Source organism: Suricata suricatta, chromosome 2 (assembly GCF_006229205.1).
Source record: "Suricata suricatta isolate VVHF042 chromosome 2, meerkat_22Aug2017_6uvM2_HiC, whole genome shotgun sequence".
NCBI lineage: Eukaryota > Metazoa > Chordata > Mammalia > Carnivora > Herpestidae > Suricata > Suricata suricatta.
Genome location: NC_043701.1, coordinates 2,059,924 through 2,079,925, shown reverse-complemented (window position 1 = coordinate 2,079,925; position 20,002 = coordinate 2,059,924). Strand labels below are relative to the sequence as shown.

The 20,002-nt window shown below is 59.6% G+C and overlaps 1 long non-coding RNA gene across 1 annotated transcript; it reads left to right on the top strand.

Moving 5' to 3' along the window:
- The first annotated feature begins 8,691 nt into the window (after positions 1-8,691).
- Positions 8,692-11,560, top strand: LOC115304481. Its single transcript, XR_003914457.1, has 3 exons — positions 8,692-9,747; positions 10,108-10,315; positions 10,442-11,560. It is a non-coding gene; the product is annotated as an uncharacterized LOC115304481 (long non-coding RNA).
- Positions 11,561-20,002: the final 8,442 nt, after the last annotated feature.

Here is a 20,002-nt window from a genome sequence, read left to right as displayed (position 1 = left end):
CCAAGCTCCTGCATCCTTTCGAGTGTCAGGTGCACGGTGAGATCAGAAAGTGGACTCCCTCGTTTGGCATCAAACAATGCTGGGGGGGGCACTTCCGGGGCCACCGCGTCCACTGCCCTGGTCCACTGCCCTGGTCCACGCTCACCACCCCTCCCGGAGCCCCTTCCCGCCTGCGGGGAAGCCCCCAGGGCGAGTCCTCAGCTCCCAGAGGACTGTCCTGAGCTCCCTGCCCGGGGCAGGTCGTCCCCGGGCCAAGCCTGCGTCTCTGCGGCCTCCTGCCTGCGGGCTTGCTCTCTCTTTACCTGCTAAGCCCTTTCCTCTCCGGCCCAAATCCCACTGTCCGAAGGCCCGTCCCTCCGTCCTCCCCACGGAGCCCCGTCTCTCGCGTGTTGGACAGCAGCTTTGCAGAGCGGTCTCCGGGCTCATGTATTATCTCCGTTAGTGGGACACATGCGTTTTCCCGCGTTAGAAGGCAGGAGGGAAGTCCCCGAAAGCTTATTTTAAAAGGCTCACATAACCTAGGCCTGTTGTAGACATGAAATAGATGCTTCCAGAAATGCACTGCAAATACTGAGCCAAAGACTTTGAAGGAAACAGCGTGTGGAGGGGGGGAATACCCTCTTCATTTGGTTTTTGCCTCTGGGTGGTCTGCCACAAAGCATGTAACCTCACGGTGCCTCAGTTTCCCCTTCTTAACATTGGCATAATGATATTTATTTCCCAGGGTTTAATTAATATTTTCAAGGTGCTTTGATATCCTGAGATGAAAGAAGATACAGCAAGCAAACCGTCATCAACATTCGTGAATCTGTCATTAGAGTTATTGCTGTTGTTCGTAGAGATTATTATGACTCCAATAGGCATCATCATACGAATCAGAGGGTTGCTGCAGGGTCCTGCCACGTGACCCTGGGCACCTTTGACCCCGGGCTGGGGCTGCAGGGCTGGAGGCCGTGTGCCTCCCTTCCCACTATTTACTCCAGGTTCGCCCAGATGTCACAGAGGAGGGAGGGGACGTGTGAGTCCCTGACGCACTGCAGACAGAGGACTTCTGGAGTGTGACTCCACAGTGGACGTTTTATCCAGAAATCATCGGCGGTTCCCGCGGGGCGCCTGAGGGGGAGGGCCCTGGAGCGTGAGTCAGCCGCGCTGAGCCAGAGTCCTGCGCTCTGCCACCTGCCGTCAGCTTGCCCCGTCCAGCGGGTCGTGTCCCCGGGACTCATTCTGCTCACCCGTCACACTGGGGTCACGGTGGCCCAGCTCGGGGACACATCGGCGGCAGGCATGCTGCGTCCACACAGCCTGAGTGTGAGTGTGGTCCAGTCACTCGAGGGTGAGCCGCAGGAGAGCCTTTCACCGCTCTGGGCCTCAGCTCCGCCACCTACAAAACCGAGGTGCCCATAGTCCCGCTTCGTAAAGTGAGTTAATGCGTGAAAACTGCCTTTCTCGGCGCCTGGACATCTTCAGTCCTTACACGTGTTGTCACCGTTCTCCGCACCTGCCGGCTCAGCATCAGGTCTGATGCATAGAAAACGGCCAACAGACAGCAACTACCGTTAACAAAACCTGGTGTCCCAGCTCCTGGCCTTGGGCTTCTGTAACACAGCCTGCCCCGAGTGTGGACCGGAGTTAGAATGCTCCGTGAGCCCGTCTTGCGCCACGAGGCTGCACTTGAGCAAACGGCCCCGGGGTGTGGTCTGCAGACACGCAGGGCCGCGCCCTCCCCGGCCCGGAGCGCCCCGGTCTCCGGTTCCCCAGCTCGGCTCCGATTCCTTTCTTTCTCCCACAAACGCAGCCGATCCCAACGTCACCCTACGCGGCCTCCGCTGGTGGCCCGGACCGCGCCCAGGTGTGCAGGTCTCAGCATCGCCTCTCCAGGTGCCTCTCGTCCATTATCTGGGTCCAGCTTTCCTCACCTGCCAGGCTTGTCCTGGAAGTGCAGCTGCGTGGCCTCTGCCCTGGTCACGGGATGCCTGGGTCGTCCACGGGGAGCCTGTCTCCACCTGCTTCCAGAGGGCACCTGTCCTGGACACCCCTGTGCGCCCCGGGACGCGGTCTAACCCGGGCAGGGCCAGGGGAACCGGACGAGTGGCTGGCCGGCCGGCTGCTGGGCTGGTGCCTCAGCCCTCTCCGGGGACTGTCGAGTCCCCGCGGCAACCGCAGGAAACTGGAGACATTTCCCCAGCAAGGCGGGGACTGCAGACGAAGATGACGCAGGATCTGCCAACATCAGCGTCGGACCCTGAGCTGGCGACTCCTCAGCGCCGCGTCCCTTGCTGGCGCTCTGGCGGCACCGCTGCGAGGGAATAGTCACCTCCCTCATTCGCCGGGCCCGCACCCCTGCCCCAGACAGGGCGGAGGAGGAGAGGAGTTGAGTTTGCTCATAAAGCCAGGAGCTGGGACGTCACGGAAGAGGGGAGTGTGTAGGTGTTGGGGGTTCTCTGCCCGGGATTCGTCTGTCTGACGCCCGTACCCCCCGCCTGTGCTCCGCATGACGCTGACTCAAGGCAAGGCAGAGGTTTCCTCAGCGTCTTTGTCCCGCGTCGCCGGACATGGTCGGATCAGGGTGCGTGCGGACACGAAGGCAGGTGCTGACCCGGGTGACCCTGAAGGCACAGGGGCCTTTCTCGGCGGCTCTGCTTCCCCCAGGCACATTGAGGGGCTGAGTGAAATGACCCCCGATGGGGTTTTTTTTTATTCAAAGGAAAGATGTATCAGTTGGCAAGCCTTTGCCTGACTGTTGCCTATTCGTGGACAAAGAACAGGAAACCGTAAGCAGTGCCACGAGCTACCGTGGACCCCCGACCCCAGGCCGAGGGCCACAGAGGCCTCGGACGGCCACCCCGGTTCTCAGCGGACGAGGGCCAGGCCCGAAGGCAGGCTCGTGCTGTGCCGGGCGGATGGCGGCTCAGCTGGAAGCCCCGGGTCCCCCCGAACCAGAAAGCGCCACATCGTCGCCTGGAATGCGTGTTCTCAGTTCTCCACAAGGTTGGAGCCAACTTGAGGGTCTTGTGTTTGCTGCTAGAGCGAATGCCAACCTCCACCTTCCTATTGTACAGAAAGCACACATCTGAGAAGAAATAGGCATTCAGAGAGAAAGCTAATTCAGGGCTTCTAGAAAGTGTTTTGCTTAAAAGAGTAATTACACAGCTCCGGAGCCTTTGAACCTGAGCGCCGTCTTTCATCAGCCGCGTGCAGTAACGCTTGCGCCGCGGCACGTCCTCCGGGCAGATGCTATCGCCTCCCCCACAGCTGGGCGGAGGGAGCCCGACAGGAGGCAGCCACTCGGCAGATGCTGGGCGGGGAGCGAGCCGGGGACCCACGAGCGCAGCCCAGGGCCCCCGCGGCGCCCCCAGGAGCTCGCTCGGGACAGAACGGTCCCGGGGCTGCTGCAGGCGGCCTGTGCGCCCGGGTCCCAAACGTCCTGGGGGGAGGCCAGCATCTCTCCCCACAGAAGGGCAGAGAGGCTCTGTCCAGCTCTGCTGCTTCCCAGCGGTGGCCTTCCCCGTCACCCACCTTGGTGGCACCCACTTCCCCGTCGCAAAGTGCAGTGAATGGAGCTCCATGCGGTGACCGGGCTGAGGTCCCAGGGGGTGAAGTCTGGCGGGAGCCGGCACGCCGTAACGCCCCCACGGCGGGCAGCGCCCCTCCAGGCCCGGCTGCCCCTACCTGCGGGACCCCCAACGCTGCAGACTCCACTTCGGAGCTTTCCTGCAAGGCTCTCCGATAGAGGCCGTCCCGGCCTCACCCCTGCGGGTTCACCGAGGGGAGCGCTAACTTACTTGGTCAGGTAATCAAAGACACGGCTCTAGTGGACAAGACCGGTACATATGGTGTGTCCCCAAAGCCGGGTGGCCTTTGCCATCCGGGGAGGGGCCTTGGGATGACAAGGAACAAACAAAACAGAGCACAGGGTGCCGCGTGCTGAGAACCCACGTCCTGGACGGCACACGGCACTGGAACATTCCCAGCAGAACCCCCCGGGACTCGGTGGCCCCAAGGCAGTGGTCCAAGGGGAAGAGGATGACACTGAGAAGGTCTGAGTGACTTTGAACTTGTCCTCATTAGACTGCTTGCAGGGTCAGACTTCATCTGCAATGCTCCCGGGGGTGTGGGGTCCGACGGGCACACAGTCCAGGAGAGAGAAACTAGGCTGGGAGTTAGAGACCCGAATTCTGTTTTCTCTACACCCATCAGTGACGTGTGTCCTTTATGAGGTCACTGACACATCCTCCACAATGTCCTCAGTCTCGAACAAGAGACTGGACCGGCCAGCGTCCCAGGGCCCGGTCTGGGGACGGGCTCAGCTCCTCTGTGTCCTTCCCTGCCCTTCTCAGCTCCTGTGGTGACGGTACGGAGCTCGGGCCGTGGGCCGTGGGCCGTCCAGGCTGGCCCCGGCCGTGCTTCCTGCCTCAGGATCCCTGTTAGCGGCGGATTGCTGTTTCCAGGCTTCACTTTCAGACACCTTTCTGGGGCATGGGGATGCAGCTCGGCCGTGCCCGGGGACACCCTTTCTCACCGGGCTCTTTTCCTGGGGCCGGCAGGTGCACAGGTCAGAGCAGCAGCGGCCCAGGCATCTCGGGGGAAGAGTGCAGTCTGCGTGTGCCCGGGACCCCCAGGGCTGAAGGGCCAGAGCAGACGACCCCCTCCCCGTCTCTCCCACGGCCGCTCCTGCCGGGGCCTTACACTGTCGTCAGCTCGAGTGGGCCGCCTGGCTAGGAACCCACCATGAGTCACCCCTGCGTGGGCTGGACGCCGCGGGTGGAGGACGCACTCCCCCCTAAGGCCACAGACAGACCCTCCTCACCCCTGCACGAGGCCATGATGCCTTCCAGGCTGGACATGAGTGTTCAGATGCTGCCCGGCACACGGACACACAGCCCACCGTCCCCGCCAGGAGGGGGGACTGACCACAGGGACAGAAAGGGCACCAGACATCCTGGTAGCCAGAACCCAGCGTGGCAGTTCCCCTGGAGGGTCCCCTGGCGCCTCAGGTGGGTGGGCATCTTGCCCGCGTGGCCGCACCTGCGGCTGCAACGCAGAACCCGCACAGGGCTGTCATTGGGCTTGTCCCCGGGGGTGTGGCGTCCTCAGTGACGAGTGTTCCAGAGTCTAGTGGCTAAGCGTCTCGGCTTCAGAGTCACAAGGCCGGTCGCAGCCCCCTTTCTTTCCAAGGGAGACTTCGTGCAGCAAGGTGCCGCCCCAGGGGAGCCTTGGTCTCCTTACCTCAGACGACAGGGACCACGTGAGCGCAGAGCCTGCCGGGTGCCCAGGGAGGCCCGGGAACGAGGACTCTTGGTCGTGAGCACCTGAGCATCGTCCCCAGCTGGGCTTGGGGCTCTGATGCCAATCCCGCCCTGGAAACCTCTCCACTTCCAGACCACTGTTTCCAAAATCATTGTCACTCTTACAGCTGAGAAGAAATCTCCTTCCTGGGAAGTCGGCTCTGCCCGCCTGGTCCCCACTCCTCCCTCCTCATAGGGGGCACAGCTCACCTCCAGTCCTGCGGTGACCCCTGACCGGCCGCCCTTTGCGGGCCTCGGCCGGACCTCCTGTGCTCGATGCCAGCGTCATCCAGTGGGAATGAAAGAGGGGCTATAAACATGGGCCTCTATTGCCCACTTTCTAAAGTAAAAGGAAACAGGTGCGATTAATTTTTTTATTTTTTTATGTTTATAATTGAGAGAGACAGACAGACAGACAGACAGAGCACGAGCAATGGAGGGGCAGAGAGAGAAGGAGACACAGAACCAGAAGCAGGCTCCAGGCTCTGAGCTGTCAGCACGGAGCCCTACACGGGGCTCGAACTCATGAACCGTGAGATCATGACCTGAGCCGAAGTCGGACGCTCGACTGACTGAGCCACCCAGGTGCCCCTCAACATTTTTTAACGCTTTTTTAAAGCAGAAAGAGCTTTGTGATACGTTTGCATGATGCACAGCACTTTGTTCTGCCTTTTTACCACTTCAGATACGATGCTTTCCGGCAGTGATTCTCGGGATGCTGGCAAAAATCGAGTAGGCCTCAAATCCCGGAGTTTGCCTCGTCTGCTTCCGAGTCCCGCCTTCGGGCTCCAAGCAACCTGGAGAGTGTCCTGCGTCACTGGCCGGTCCCTGCGCCATCTGCAAGCGTCGCCTGAGCCTTGCAAGTACCAGACGGCCCTCCTGCGCAGGGTGAGCCCAGAGGGGACGCGGTGACAGGGAGCAGAGCCCCGCGGTGCGACCCAGGCAGCCTCCCAGCCGGGGCCCCGCGCGGCAGGCCGATGCCGCTCACGGCAGCCCAGGACACGTCGGGCCCGAGCAGCAGCCGTCGAGACACCGGCGCTTCGGACTCGGGATGCTTTCCCACCGGTGAAGGGCCGGAGCCGGGTCGTTTGTGAGCACGCCGCAGAAACTCGTCTTGAAGAAGAAGCTGCAAATCCCCCACCATGTTTCAGTTCCATGGACGTTTGTCTGAAGTCGTGAAGAAAGACACAGCAGACTGGATTTTCAAGTCTCCCAAGGGGATTTCAAAGGCAAAAAACCCTGCATTGCCCCACAGAGGCGGTGTCTGGCTGATGGTGAGTGGTGGGCGTCGCCAGAGGCATGAACACACATCTACAGACGCGTCAGAGGAGCACCCCATCGAGGAGGACGCAGACCCTGGGAACATGAAGTCATCAGGGCTGGGAACGCTGCCGTGCGCTCCGATCGATCAGTGCACCCCTTGGCCGTGATATTGTCAACACGCCCCTGTGGTGAACATCATTTAGACTTGATCTCTTTGATAATGTCTTTAAAAATCCACAGGTCCCTCGCAAGCGACCCCGGATATTGCTGTGTTTGATTGCTGCGTCTGAAGGCTCCAGGCGTTCTATGATGAAAGACTTACGATTTCAAAAATCCCCCAAATTATAAACAGAGGGCTCCGCCTCTGCCTTGGCCTTCGGAGGAGACAACGGCCCGCCTGGACCTACCGGCAGCAGCGGCTCCCGTCGGGCGCGGGAGGGATGGAGCCTGACATGAGGGGGTCAGAGTACGGTGGTCCATGTCCACCTGGAGGGCAGAGACCCTGCGCCCACAGACACGGGCACAGCAGGGGTGCTCCCCGGCCTCTCCCCTCAGTGTGCATCACCCTCCTCACCTCCCGCCCCCTCTCTGCAGGCTGGCCGGCAGCGCCCGCTGGTCCCACCGTCTCTTGGGGGCAGCGCTGGGGACGGGGAGGGACGCACCACCCTGCATCGCTGACCTTCAGGCTGGCGCCAGGCTCATGGCTGCCGGGGGCTCCTCAGTCCCTGCAGGGTGCTCCCCATGGAGTGCTCCCCCGGGGCAGTGGGTCGGGGGGTGTTTCACTTCCTCTGCTCCCCCAGGCGGGGCCCTGCACATCCCGCTCTGCGCTTGGGGCAGGTGCCCAGGGAACAGAATAGGAATGCCCTCCCGCCTCGTCCCCAGCACATAACGAGACCCGGATGCACCAGGGAGGGACGCCCTCGCCCTACGGAGCACCCTGACTGCGGGTCCACCGCTGTCCGCCAGGCCGAAGGGTCTCCCCTCCACGGACCGCAGGCAGGCGGCGGACGGGCGGCTGGATGGGACAGTTGGCCAGGGAAACTTTCGCCCTCAGGCCTGTTTTCCAGCTGGGACCCTAGAGAGGGGAGTGGCTGCCCAGGCAGGGGGGAGGGGGTGCATCAGTCCAGATCAGGGCGTCCCTGATCTGATTGATCAGCGGGACACACCGTGCAGCTAATCACTGATGAGGCCAAGAATAGGAATTCGGGGGGCTGTGTGCGGGGTGAGCGGGGCGCCTGGTCCTCAGGCCACACGGGAGGTTTTCCTGCAGGCCCGTCTCCTGGACCCTAAGGAGGGGGCTTCTCCACCTGGCTGTTTTCGGGGCTAACAGGGCTCAGGGGGAGATTCTAGTGCTCCCTCCCCCAAGCCCCGGGACAGCAACCAACCAAAGTCCAGCTGATGAACGTGGAGACCCGGCTCAGGACGGGCCTGGGGGCCGGTGGGCGCTCCCCAGGCAGGCGGACGGGGTCCCCGACTCCAGCACCGCCTCCCAGGGAGGCAGCTCCGACCAGCACCCCAAAGGGCATGAAAGCCGGCTCGAAAACAGAAGGACGCAGCAGCCTGTGGGCTGCGGAGATGCTGCAGACAAACTATCCCGAAACCACACGGAGCTGTGGTCGGAGGTGAGCTGGTCCCCGGGCGGGCAGCAGCTGGTCATCCGGGAGCACATCCCTGGGCCGCTGCTCAGCCAGCCTCCGGGAGGAGGGAGGCCGAGTCACGGGGCCCCGAGGGTGCGCAGCAGTGAGGCGGTGTGACTGGGGCCCCGAGCACTGGCGGCCTAAGGGTCCCAGGCGGGCCCAGCGAGTGGAGGCTGTGGCTGGCACGGGACAACGGGGTCAGGCTGCAGGGGCCGCGCTAAGAAGGAGGGATCTTACCCCATACGCCGCGTGCGGCCACCGTTGCTCCTCGCCAAGGACGAAAGTGTGAGAAGAGCAGTGTTTGGAGAGTATGAACCGGTGACGGGAAGGGAAGTTCATCCCCCGCACCCTCTTCCCCTGCCCATCGGATGGGGGGCGGGAGGCCCGGCGGCGTGTGGTCCGCCTCCCCTGCGGCCGGGGGGCCTCTGACTCCTGGCCTCCACCTGCTGGCCGTCCCTGGAGCAGCTGACTGACCCCCAGCGTGGCCGTGCCACCGTGCCCCGCGCCCCTCCCCCTGCCCCACCGCCTGCAGGACTGCGGAGGGCCCCAGGAAGGCCCCCACAGGCTGAAGCACAGCAGCCGAGCCGCCCCGTGAACAGAAGGTGCCGCCAGTCGAAGGGGAGCCTCCGGCTTCTGCAGTCATCCGGGACAGGCCGAGGGGCTGAGTAAGACGTCAAGAGAGGCTCAGCGTCAGCCTGGAAACAGCCACACGCCACGATGTCCGCGGCGAAGGCCTGACCTGCCGGTGTCCGCGTGCCGGTGCCCTCGCTGAGGCGGGGACAGGCGGCCGAGACCTCCGGGCTGCGGGAAGGCTCCATGGCAGAGGCCCCGGGACCCCCACTGTGTTCTTCTGCCCTCACATCGGTGGGCTGGGGCTTCTTCCTTTCGTTTACAAGGGATGGACACACAGGGGGCACCTGGAGGGCTCAGTGGGGTAAGCGTCGGGCTCGTGGTCTCGGCCCGGGTCCTGATCTCACAGTTTGTGGGTTCAAGCCCCGAGTCAGTGAGGGCGCGGAGCCCGCTAGGGATCCTCTCTCTCCCTGTCTCTGCTCCTTCCCGCTCTCATGCTCGCTTGCTCCCTCTCCCGCTCTCTCCAGAAAGAAGGGGGCTGAGCACACTGCAGTGAGGGTCCAGCACCACTTGCTGGAACTCGGCAGGGTGGGCCCAGGGCCGCAGGGAGCCTGCCGACAAAGGGCTCTGTCCCAAAGGCCTGAAGACTCAGAACAGGAAGTAGGCTCAGGGCCCCGGCTGCGCACAGCCCTCCTGTCCCCCCACCCGCTGGAAGGGGTGTAGGTGACGGCTTCTTGGCAGGCCACTGAAGATACCCATCCTGCCACGGTGCACAGGGCCGGAGGGCTGAGGAAGAAGAGGGGACAGGGGCGGGCGCCCTGGCCCTTCGAGCAGTGGGGGGGAGTCTGTCTTCCAAGGGGAGGGCTTGTGCTCCGTGAAGTCCGTGGGGGCGACTCGTTGGAGCCAGGAAAATCCCCGCCTGGGGCCCAGCCTCGGAGCTGCCCGCACACTGACCACAGCGGCTGACTCAGTCCCCAAAGGGACACGGGAAGGTGAGGGCCTCTGACTGCTTAGGAAACGCAGACATGGCCGTGGGTGTCCGTCCCTCACCACAAAGCTCATCCTGCCCCAGCCCTGCACTGTCATTCGCCCCGGTGACTGCCAGGAGCTCCGGTGGGCGAGGACCCCTGCCCGGTGGGGCCCAGGGGCCTTGTCCGGGGTCCGGGGAGGCTCCGATGGGCTCTCATCCTGTGCCTCTCAAAGAGATGATTTCCCAGCACACTGAGCATCGGGATAGATTTTCTTCGTCACGTTTCAAAGGAAAAGGAAAGGGAATCGAAAATGGGCAGTGAAAACACCTCCACGGTCAGCACTCCAGGGGCCTCGGGTTTCTCTCTCTCTTCTCCCAGCAGCTCCTGGAACTCTTGGTTCCTCAGCCAAAGGCCTGGCCCAGGGGCATGGGCCCTCCCCACCCACTGCCTCCACCTGTGACTCCTGCACCGGCCGGCATTTCCTGAGGTCCTGGACCCGGACAACTGTGACTCAGGTGCCAGTCCCCGCAGAAGACGGCTCCGGCCCCGGGCTGTCTGATCCGGACATCAGTTCTGGCTTCCTCCCAGGGTGGGTCGGGGGGCAGGGCACGGGGGGCGGGGGAGACCAGTGCCGTCAGCCCGCACGGCCTCTGCAGGCTGCAGCATGGTGGCCAAGGCTCTGGGAGTCACGCTGAGGTGTCGGTGTCTCCATCAGGCAGGGTGACTGGCTTCACCAATCGTGCGTCTGGATCCGTCAGTAACTCTGGAGTCCTAAACCGGTACCAGGAACTAAACTCACCAACCAGTAACCAAACCAGTAACCAGTAACTAAGGCTCAGAACCTTAGCACAACATAGTCCTCAGTACCCTCGAGTACTTAGGGGTAAGAGAACCAAATCCATGAAATCCAACAGGTATTTTAGGTAAAGCTGATGTCAGCTGAGAGCTGGTGTGGTAAGAGGTCCTGGCTGGGACCTGAGGCACACGTTGGGCCGCAATGGTCAGGATGGGGGGCAGGGTCTTCTCCCCCCCGCACCCCCATGCCACTCTCCATCTACGGCCTGTTGACCGCAAGCATGCAAGTGCCTAAACCGGCCTTGACCCCCGCCCACCTTCCTCCTCCGAGGGGCTTGAGAGAAGGGATTCAGGGCCAGAGGCCAACCGCTGATGATAATGACGTGACCCCCTCAGCTCCCGCAGCCGGTGGGAACCCACAGCAGCAACAATGTGGCACCTCTGAGCCCTGGGCAAGGCCACTATAGTGAGGGGAGGGGCTGCCCGAATTCCTGGATTCTTGCCATGAAGCCTCTACTGGCCAGAAATACAAACGGTGCTCCCACTAATTACGGGCACAGAGGAAATGCTGTCTTTCCGTGGGTCTGAACTGCCTGCTGCAAATGTCCACGGTCCTGGGCACACGTGCCCCAGCTCAGTGTGCAGTGGACATGCCTGAGGAGGAGAGGCGGCGGGAGGGTGCCAGAGACCACGGGCAGAGTGCCCAAGACAGCGACGACCACGCGTGGCTGGCCAGGGCACGGAGTGGCCACTCTGAGGACACGCAGCTGAGTGACACCTCTTCCTGACCACCAGCACCAGGGCCTGGGACTGAGGCGGCCAACACGAGATGCTGCCGGTGTGGTGGGCACAGGGCTCCCTGGACTGCTGCTCCCCAAAACGCAGCCATGGGACCAGGACGTCAATGAAACAGCAACTCTATCTGGCTTTTGTTTTTTTAATTTCTAAATTTGTATTTAAGAAAAACAGATTGTTTTATTAACATTTTTTAGCCCGTGATGACACAGGAAGTTAAATAAAGGCTCGTTTTTGCCTCTGGCAGGCGGGGTGAGCCGTCTCTGAGTTCAGCGGGCAAGTCCACGGGAGACGTGGTCTGCAGAGGCTGGGCGGTCACGCCTGCTCCCCGGCCAGCGGCCTCCACGCCCCGCACAGCGGGGCTCACGTCCCTCCTGGACAGGCTCACGGGCTCCAGGGACTCCGTGGTGGCCCGGTGGCCAGGGCTGGGGGAAGTCCTGCGTGGCCGTGAAGCTCTGAGTGCACACCCGGGGGGCTGCGGCCCCCAAAGTTCCTACTTTGACCCACACAGCCGGGAAACAAACATTGCACGTTACAGCAAATGAATGCACATTCCACTGACACTCGTAAGTTGGTTTTGCTGACGGCCACCTTCCTAGCAAAGACCAGTCACTGTCCAACCTCAGGGCTCAAAGTCCAGGGATTTTCAGGCGCTTCTGTAAGGGGCCAGTAGTAAATGTTTTAGGTCTTGTGTGGTCCGTACGGACTCCGCTACTGTTACTCCAGTCTCACGGCTGCAGAGAGATAATATGTACATGAGTAAGGGTAGCTGTATTCCAATAAAACTTTATTTACAATGACAAGCCAGGGGCCAGGGCCCTTGGCCTGTAGTTTGCTGGTTCTATGTTTCTTCATGACCTGGGTCACCAAGGGGGTATTAAAGACCTCCAAGGTCACTCAGCCCACCCTTCCTTTTTATAGAAAGACAATCATTTCCCCAAGGGCACAATTAGTGGGTGAGTGACTGCTCTGGGTCTAAGGCCCAAGGACATGCCGGGCTCTCCTCAGTCATGTCCTCTTTCTCTCTTCTCGTCATGGGTGAAATCTGTTCAGAAAGCAGGTCACACTAACTGTCAGTGAAGGGATGTGTTTGTTGCTCGTGGGTGGACTGAACTCACACTCTGGCTGGAAGCTTACCATTGCACTCAGCTCCGTAGGGGCTTGGCCTGTTAGGGGTTGGGCTGTGTCCTCCAGATTCATTAGGTTAGGGGAAGTCCTACCCCAGGACCTCAGGAAGTGATTGTGTTTGGGGGGGGCCTTTAAAGAGGTGACTAAGGTAGAAGGAGGTCAGGAGGGTGGCCCTGATCCAGGGTGACCAGTGTCCTCACAAGAAGAGGTCGGGACACAGACACAGAGGGGCAACTGTGTGAGGACATGGGAGAAGATGGCATTCACGAGGTGGGGACAGGGGCCCAAGAGTCCACGAGGTGGGGACAGGGCCCCAGGAGGCCTCAGCCCTGCCCACACTGTGATCTCGGACTCCCAGCCCCCAGGACTGGAGAAGATGAACTGTTCTTTACTGCACCCTCTCTGTGGCCCTTGGTTACGGCCACCCAGACGCTGGGAAGCTAGCCTGTGCTGACTTGATGGGGCTGACCACCTTCCTCAGAGGAAGCGAGGCCAGGTCTGGAGGTTCAGTGGCGGGAACAGTTTTTCTGGCTCTTTCTAAAAAAAATTTTTAATGTTTATTTAATTTTGAGAGACAGAGAGAGACAGAGCATGAGCTAGGGAGGGGCAGAGGGAGAGGGAGACATGGAATCCAAAGCTGTCATCACAGAGCCCAACGCGGGGCTCGAACCCATGAACTGTGAGATCATGACCTGAGCCGAAGTCAGACTGAGCCGCCCAGGGGCCCCTCTCGGCTCCCTGTCATGACGTTAGTCCCCTCTGCCTGCCCTGCAAGCCTTCAGAGGGCTGATCTGGGGTCGGGGAGGTGGGCCAGAGCCCCGGCCAGCGGCATGCGTGTGTGGAAGGCCGCAGGAGGCCCGAGGGCTGCCCCCGGGGCCTGGGAGCACCCCCGGCGTGTCAGCATGGAGGTGAGCCAGCCCAGGGCAGCTGCGGGCACTGCGGAGGGTAAATCCCCGAAGGAGGAGGGTTGGGCGTCAGGATGTGGCGAGGCGGGGCTCCGGCCGCGTGAACCTGACCGCAGCCGCCGCCGTCACAGGCACGAGCCGCTCGGTCCCCCCGAGGGCAGCTCCGAAACTACAGCAAGTGGTCAGGATGTCCTTGAAGACTTTAATCTTTCTAATTTTCTCCTATATCTTCTGAGATTATGTTCATTCTGAACTGAATTGAGAAAGACAGTCCATTTGGCAGCAATTTCTCTCCCTCTCCACCCCCAAGACGCAGACACAGAGTGACAACGGCCCTTTAAGACTCCAGCCGAAATTCTGCTCTCGTGGTTTTCAAAATAAAAACATGTGATCAGTCCTTTCATTTAAAAAAAAATTTTTTTTTTAGCAAGCCTAAGAAATATTGTGCTCTTTTGGGTCGGTCCCTGCCCAGGAAGGGAAGAGAGATGATAAGACAGATGATTTCCCTGCACAGAAAGGACGTTGCCAGAAGCAGAGAAAGCAACGGTCTGGCAGGTGCAGCGGCCCGGAGGTGCGGCCGGCGAGGCTCACGCCTCTCCCTGCCGAGCAGACCTGCGCGTGAATACAGTATTTCCCAAACACTGCAAGACGCTCTGTGTGCGTGTGTCAGAAAGACAATGAAGACAGACGTGACGGAGCCTCCGCGCCGCGGCCCCGTGCCAGCCTCGGAACAGCTGTGTGGCGCACAAGAATCACAGCAGCTGTATTTAAACTAGAAATTAAATCTCCTTCTATTTAACGTGCAGTCTTTTTAGTTATCAAAAAGGAAACATTAGCAATTAGGGAGTGCGGATCTCACGGGCGGCGCGGATTTGCTGGTTTTGTCGGGGACTCTGATTCCAGCGCAGGAGCAGGGCGGCGCCCAGGTTTCCTGAAAGCAAGGAGCCTGGACTACCTTTCCCTTTGTGAGCGGCCGGGGTTCTGACGCGGCCTTGTCCCCGCTCAGGGACAGGGCTGGGGAGACTGTAGTCAGGTTGTTCTTTGTCGAGGTCAGTATTGGTCTGGAATGTGGAGGTCACAGGAGAGGAGGGGAGGAAGGAGGAGAGGAGAGAGAGCGGGAGACAGAGAGAGAGAGAGAGAGAGAGAGGGAGGATACACATGGAGGCCAGTAAGATGAATGCCTGCATCTCACAGGCAAGGTCCCCTCCTAGAGGTCTGTGAGCTGGATCGTGAGCTCTGGGCACCAGTGGGTGAGGACACGCTCTTCCTCTGCGCATCCTACCCACCAGCCACTAGGAGCTCGTCCAGAAAGGAGAGGCAGGGGTGGGAGGGGAAGGTCGGGTGGAAGAAAGGCTCTGGGCAGCGGGGCGAAGGCTCTGGTTCTCGAAAGGAAAACCAGGCATGTGGACACTTCCGTCTACATCCTCACCCGCCGCGGACATGCTGCTGAGCGCCAAGGCGGGAGCGTCGGGGCACCTGACCCAGCCCCGCTCTCCCTCGCCTGATGAGGGCGGTGCCCGTCGTTTCTCTCCTGGTTCGCACATCACGCTAGTCTGTACTCGGCAGATGCTTTCGCATCCCTCAGTTCGCAGGTCTCCGAAAACCTGGGAGAGGGACTGTGGTCTCCCTTCCGCACACAAGGAGCATTCTAGGTGTTGGACACACACGACACTTCATACAGAAAGTAGGGGCCGCCTGGGTGGCTTAGTTGGTTAAGTGTCCAGCTTTGGCTCAGGTCATGATCTCACAGTTCGTGGGTTCGAGCCCTGAGTCGGGCTCTGTGCTGACAGCTCGAGCCTGGAGCTGCTTCAGATTCTGGGTCTCCCTCTCTCTCTGCCCCTCCCCTGTTCGCACGCTCTCTCTCTCAAAAATAAATAAACATAAAAAACCCCTAATACAGAAAGCTGTTGGTGCAGTTGGCGCAGGCACCAGAAACCCGAACACCGGGCTCACACAGACGGGCTGAGCCACAGCAGGGCGGCCCAGGCACCAGAGTCCAGCTTGGCCTCGAGGAGCCATGGGGGCAGATGGGAGGGTGCCCGCCTCCCTCACCCCGCTCTCCGCCTGAGCTGTGCTGGCCGCTGGCCACGCCACCGGAGGCCAGAGGGCAAAGGCACCCAGTAGTGTGGCTCCCTGGGGTGTAGACCACAGCCGGGTGTGCAGGACGAGGCACGGAGGGTGTCAGGAGGCTGGTGTACCGAGGCTCCGAGCAGGCTGACCACGCCAGGATGTTTGGCTGCGTCAGCGTCCAGGGGACGGCGCTTCCAGGCTGAGCTGGGCCCTCGTTCCCGTTCTCCCATGGTAGCGGCACTGCCCTCTCTGACGGGGCCGAGCTGCTCCTAGGGGGTCTGTCCCCACTGGAGGGGGAGGGGCAGCCGTGCACGAGCCCCCGGCCCCCAGGACACCCCACCCTCTCCTCCAGTGAGACAGGCCTGGCCACCAGGCGGCTAGACAGGCAAGGATGGCTTTAGCCCAAAGGGATTTGACTTACGGACCGGGAGTGAGCCCCAGACCCCCGAGTCGTTTCCGCGCCTGCTTGTCCTCGGTGGTGGGGTCGCGCTCAGGGTGGAGACAGTTACAGTCAAGCCCAACCTTTAACCCCCACTGAAGCCGAAGCTCACTGAGGGTCTTCATCAAACTTGTCTCAGTGATGCTCACTGTTTCCCAAAGTCAACCCTGGGCTTGAAGAATTGACATTTGCCACCATGAAGATAATCAGAAGAATATTCCATTGCTGAGGCCGGCCTCGTACAAAGACTTCCAGAACGAACTGTGAGCAGAGACGCAGCACTGGAATGAGACATCAGCCCCTCAGCCGGGTGGGGTCTGCACTGGGTGGAGGGTTCCGTGTGCTGGTCAGAACCCTTGTGCTGTTACTACCTGGTGTGGAGGCGCCGAGGCTGGACCGCACCGCCCGGTGGACAGCCCACAGCCCAGGCCTGTTGGGGAACAGGCCCTGGAGGCGGTGACAGCTCTGCCTGGCCTCGGAACATGCCCGCTCCGGGCAGAACAAGGGGCAGGTGGGCGTGGGAAGCGCACAGTGGTTGGGAGTGATGTGGGGAGCGGACAGGGCCCAGAACAGAGGCGGGGCCACCACAGAGCTGGCGTCCCTGGAAGAAAGGAGCCTCCCCAGGCAAGCGGTGAGGAGGGAGGGGCACCTTGGCCTCTGGGCCGGGCCCCAAGGAGGGGTGAGGCACCCCGTGAAGGCGTGGGGGGACCCCACGAAGGGAGGCTCCTGAGGAAGGCGAGGGTGACAGACGCTTCCGAGGAGCCGCTGTCTGTTACCCGCCTGCCTGCCCCTCCTGCCCCTCCTCAGACCGTCGGACAAGCCTCCAGGACCCGCGTGGGTCGTGGGCGTCCCGTGGGGGCGTTCTCAGGACAGCAGGGGTTTCCCGTGTCAACGGGGCAGGAAGGACTGGGCCCCGCGCCTCCCCGGGGGCCGTTCCTGAAGCTTTTCTGTCGCTTCATCCGTTTTCCCATGATCCTCCTCAAGTGCATCCCCTCCTCGCGAGGCCGGGGATAAAGCTGTCTGCTCCTTACCTGTCACTTTCGGGAGAAGGATGGAAGCACAGAGCAGAGTCGCCTCGAGTTGGCTCTGCGAGCAGGGAGGGGCCACTGGAAACAGGGTGTCTGTGGGTGGGAAGACTCGGGGTGCGGATGTGAGGGTGCTCAAGGCCAGAGCCTGTCCGGCCGGGAGCTGCCCGAGCTCACAGAGCCTCCCCCTGTGCCCCTTTGTCACCGAAGCCCCGGTGTCACATGGGGGCCAAGGGGATAGTTTCTCTCAGGAGCGGAGTGGCCAAAGTCCAAAGTACCTTCCCAGCCAATCAGTGTCTCAAAGGGTCCCATAAGAGGAGATTCCACCCTTGGGTTAAGGGATGGATATTTCTGGAAGCTTTCTCTCCAAGTTCAAGATCACGTGAGAAAGAGCACATTTAGCCTTTTTGTGAATGGTTTCATCAGAAACCTGTAACTCAATTTCCCACCGAGACTCTGAGGAAACAGGACATAGGGAAGGTCAGTTTTGATACTGAACAAGTGGCAGGAGAACATTTCCAGGCCAGAGGCCATGCCTCAGTGGGACACCAGGGAGGCCTGGGGCCCACAAGGCCGATGGTGCCATCGGATGAACAAGGCAGGCCAGGCGGCGTGAGGACGTGGGTCCTTCACAGAGTCCTCGTCCAGACCCCGGGCCTCGCTGTGTGGCCTATGGCGCTGGCCCGTCACCGGAGTTTTATCTGACCCCAGGGGTAGGCCTCGGGGCACGGTGGGAGGATGTGACCAGACTATTGACTTAAAAAGACCATAGTCCTGTGGGCTGTCACCTTTATGCAAATCAAATATCTGCACAGACCTGTGGTTTTCAGAGTTCACGGAGCTGTCCGTGTCCCCACTAGTGGTTTTCCTGCCACTGAGACACAGTGACACACAGTAGGTCCAGCTCGTCTACTTCACGTTGAGTCACGCGGCATCTTTGGTGACACAGAGGAGACCTACTTTGGGGTTTTAGATCTCACAAGTTGTTCAATTCATCAATGATGGATTATCAATAGAATCGTTCAGTGAACAGAAAACCAGCCTGTTGGGTCCAGAGCCTTCCTGGACTTCACCCCCACTGCCACCCCAGCGTGGGCACTGACGCTCGGCAAGGCTGTGGGCGGCCAGCGGTGGAGAGGAGAAAGGAGGTCAGTTGCCCACCACTCATGATACAGAGGACTGTGCTTAAAGATTAAATATAAATTTTGCCTTTAGAACCAGAGGGGAGAGGACAGAGCGCCCCTACAGAGAAAACGTGTTTTGGTACATGCAGACACCAATCTTAATTCCAGGCCTCGACCCCAATGCGCCCCAAGATCTTCTGACTGTGTGACATCTGATGGAGTGTCCCCTCTAGAGGGACAGTCAGGACAGCTCACAAGGACACACGCCCACTGGGCCAGATTTTCTGCCCCACTTGCAGAATTCCCACGTCTGTTATTTATGGGGTCACTATGCCTGTCTGCCTCAGAAGGACAAGACCTACCCACTGGCAGCTCATTCAGATCCCTTCTTTGTGTCTAATTTTAGGAGAAAATCACTTATCACAATTACATGTGAACCTTCTTGAGGCAAAGAAAGCCTCTCCCTCCACTTAGGACCCTGAATCCCCAGCAGAAATATTCAGAAGCTGTTCTAAGTAAGTCATTTTCTGAACACCAGCCTTGCTGGGCTGGGTGAGCGTGAGGTAGAGTGGAATTGAAGAGCGTCCTTAGCGGGACCGGGAGGTCCCCGTGCAGGCGAGGTCGGTGTGGCTCCTGCCAGTGTGCCAGCTGCTTGCCCACCCCCGGCCGTGTCAGGGGAGGGGAACCAGAGTGCTTAAAACCCAAGGGAAGGCAAGACGGAAATCGCTGGACTTGAAATACACACACACTAGGGCACATTTTATTAGGACGGTTGCTGTGGAGCTGACCTTCAGATCTGAAACCACCTTAAAAATGCAGATGTTGGACCTTGAACAAGGATAAGGAGACCTGCTTTTCTTGTCTCCTGATTCCCTGCCTTGTGCATGTCACAGTCAGTCAACACGGCCCTAGGAGGTGACACTCCCAGCGGAGGTGGACAAGCACCTGGGTCGCAAACAAGGGGTGGCCCTCACAGCATCGTCCTGGGTGGCAGGAGGTCTCGCTAAGAAAAATAAGTTTCGCTGGACCCACGTCCTGCGTGGTTTTAGGATGGTGTTTGGAGACAGGTAACCGTCCCTTGTGCATCCCCCCTGTGGCCCCCGGAAGAGGTGAGTGAGGTAGCTTTCTCATCCCCTCTCACTTCTGCAGGACGAGGGCTGGAGGGTGGGCCTCACAGGGGGACCGGGCGCTCCGGCGCCTGCTCCAGACCACACACGAGAAATGCACCGAGGTTGAAGAAATGGCTTATGAAGTGGGCCAGAGCTTTTCTTCGTGAGGCCTCCCACTGCAGAGATCAGGCCCAGTTTAATATAGGATAGTCAATGATTTGTCTTTTCTGTGCCAATGGTTACAAGGGGTCATATTTTCATTACAGAACTAAGAAGCAATAACAAACTACCATAAAGGGTTGAATGACGATTCGACCAATGTGTGATATTAACGTGACTTAAACTCTTTCAGGACAAAGAAAACTCATTTTATAAAGTCGACACAACTTTGTTACAAAAACGATAATACAAAAATTGTGGGCTAATCTCACTTAAAAGCATAAATACTGAAATTACAAATAAAGTATTACCATTGTATTAAGAGAACTATGCAGCATGGGCCATGCAGAACAAGAGTAGTCAGTGTGGAGAAGGCACCCACACAGGGCATTACCTCAACAAATTATCACACATGGAGGTTTAAAAAGTGTTTGAAAAATGCAGCAGTGCTTCCTAATAAAAACTTTCTGTAAAATAGGAAGGAGGAAAAAAATAAATCGAGGTTACTTAACAAAACTCAATGGCAAATATTTTCCTAAATGGCAAAATCTTGAAATCACTTAAATTAAAATCAGGAACTAGAAAGGAATGTCTATAATGGCATTAAACATTGACACTGTCTCAGGTTCTTAATGAATTCAGTAAGACAAGAAAGTGAATTAACTTGTACAAACATAAAAAAATAGAAATGAAATCATGTCTGGTTGGTGAGGATTGATTGGATAAT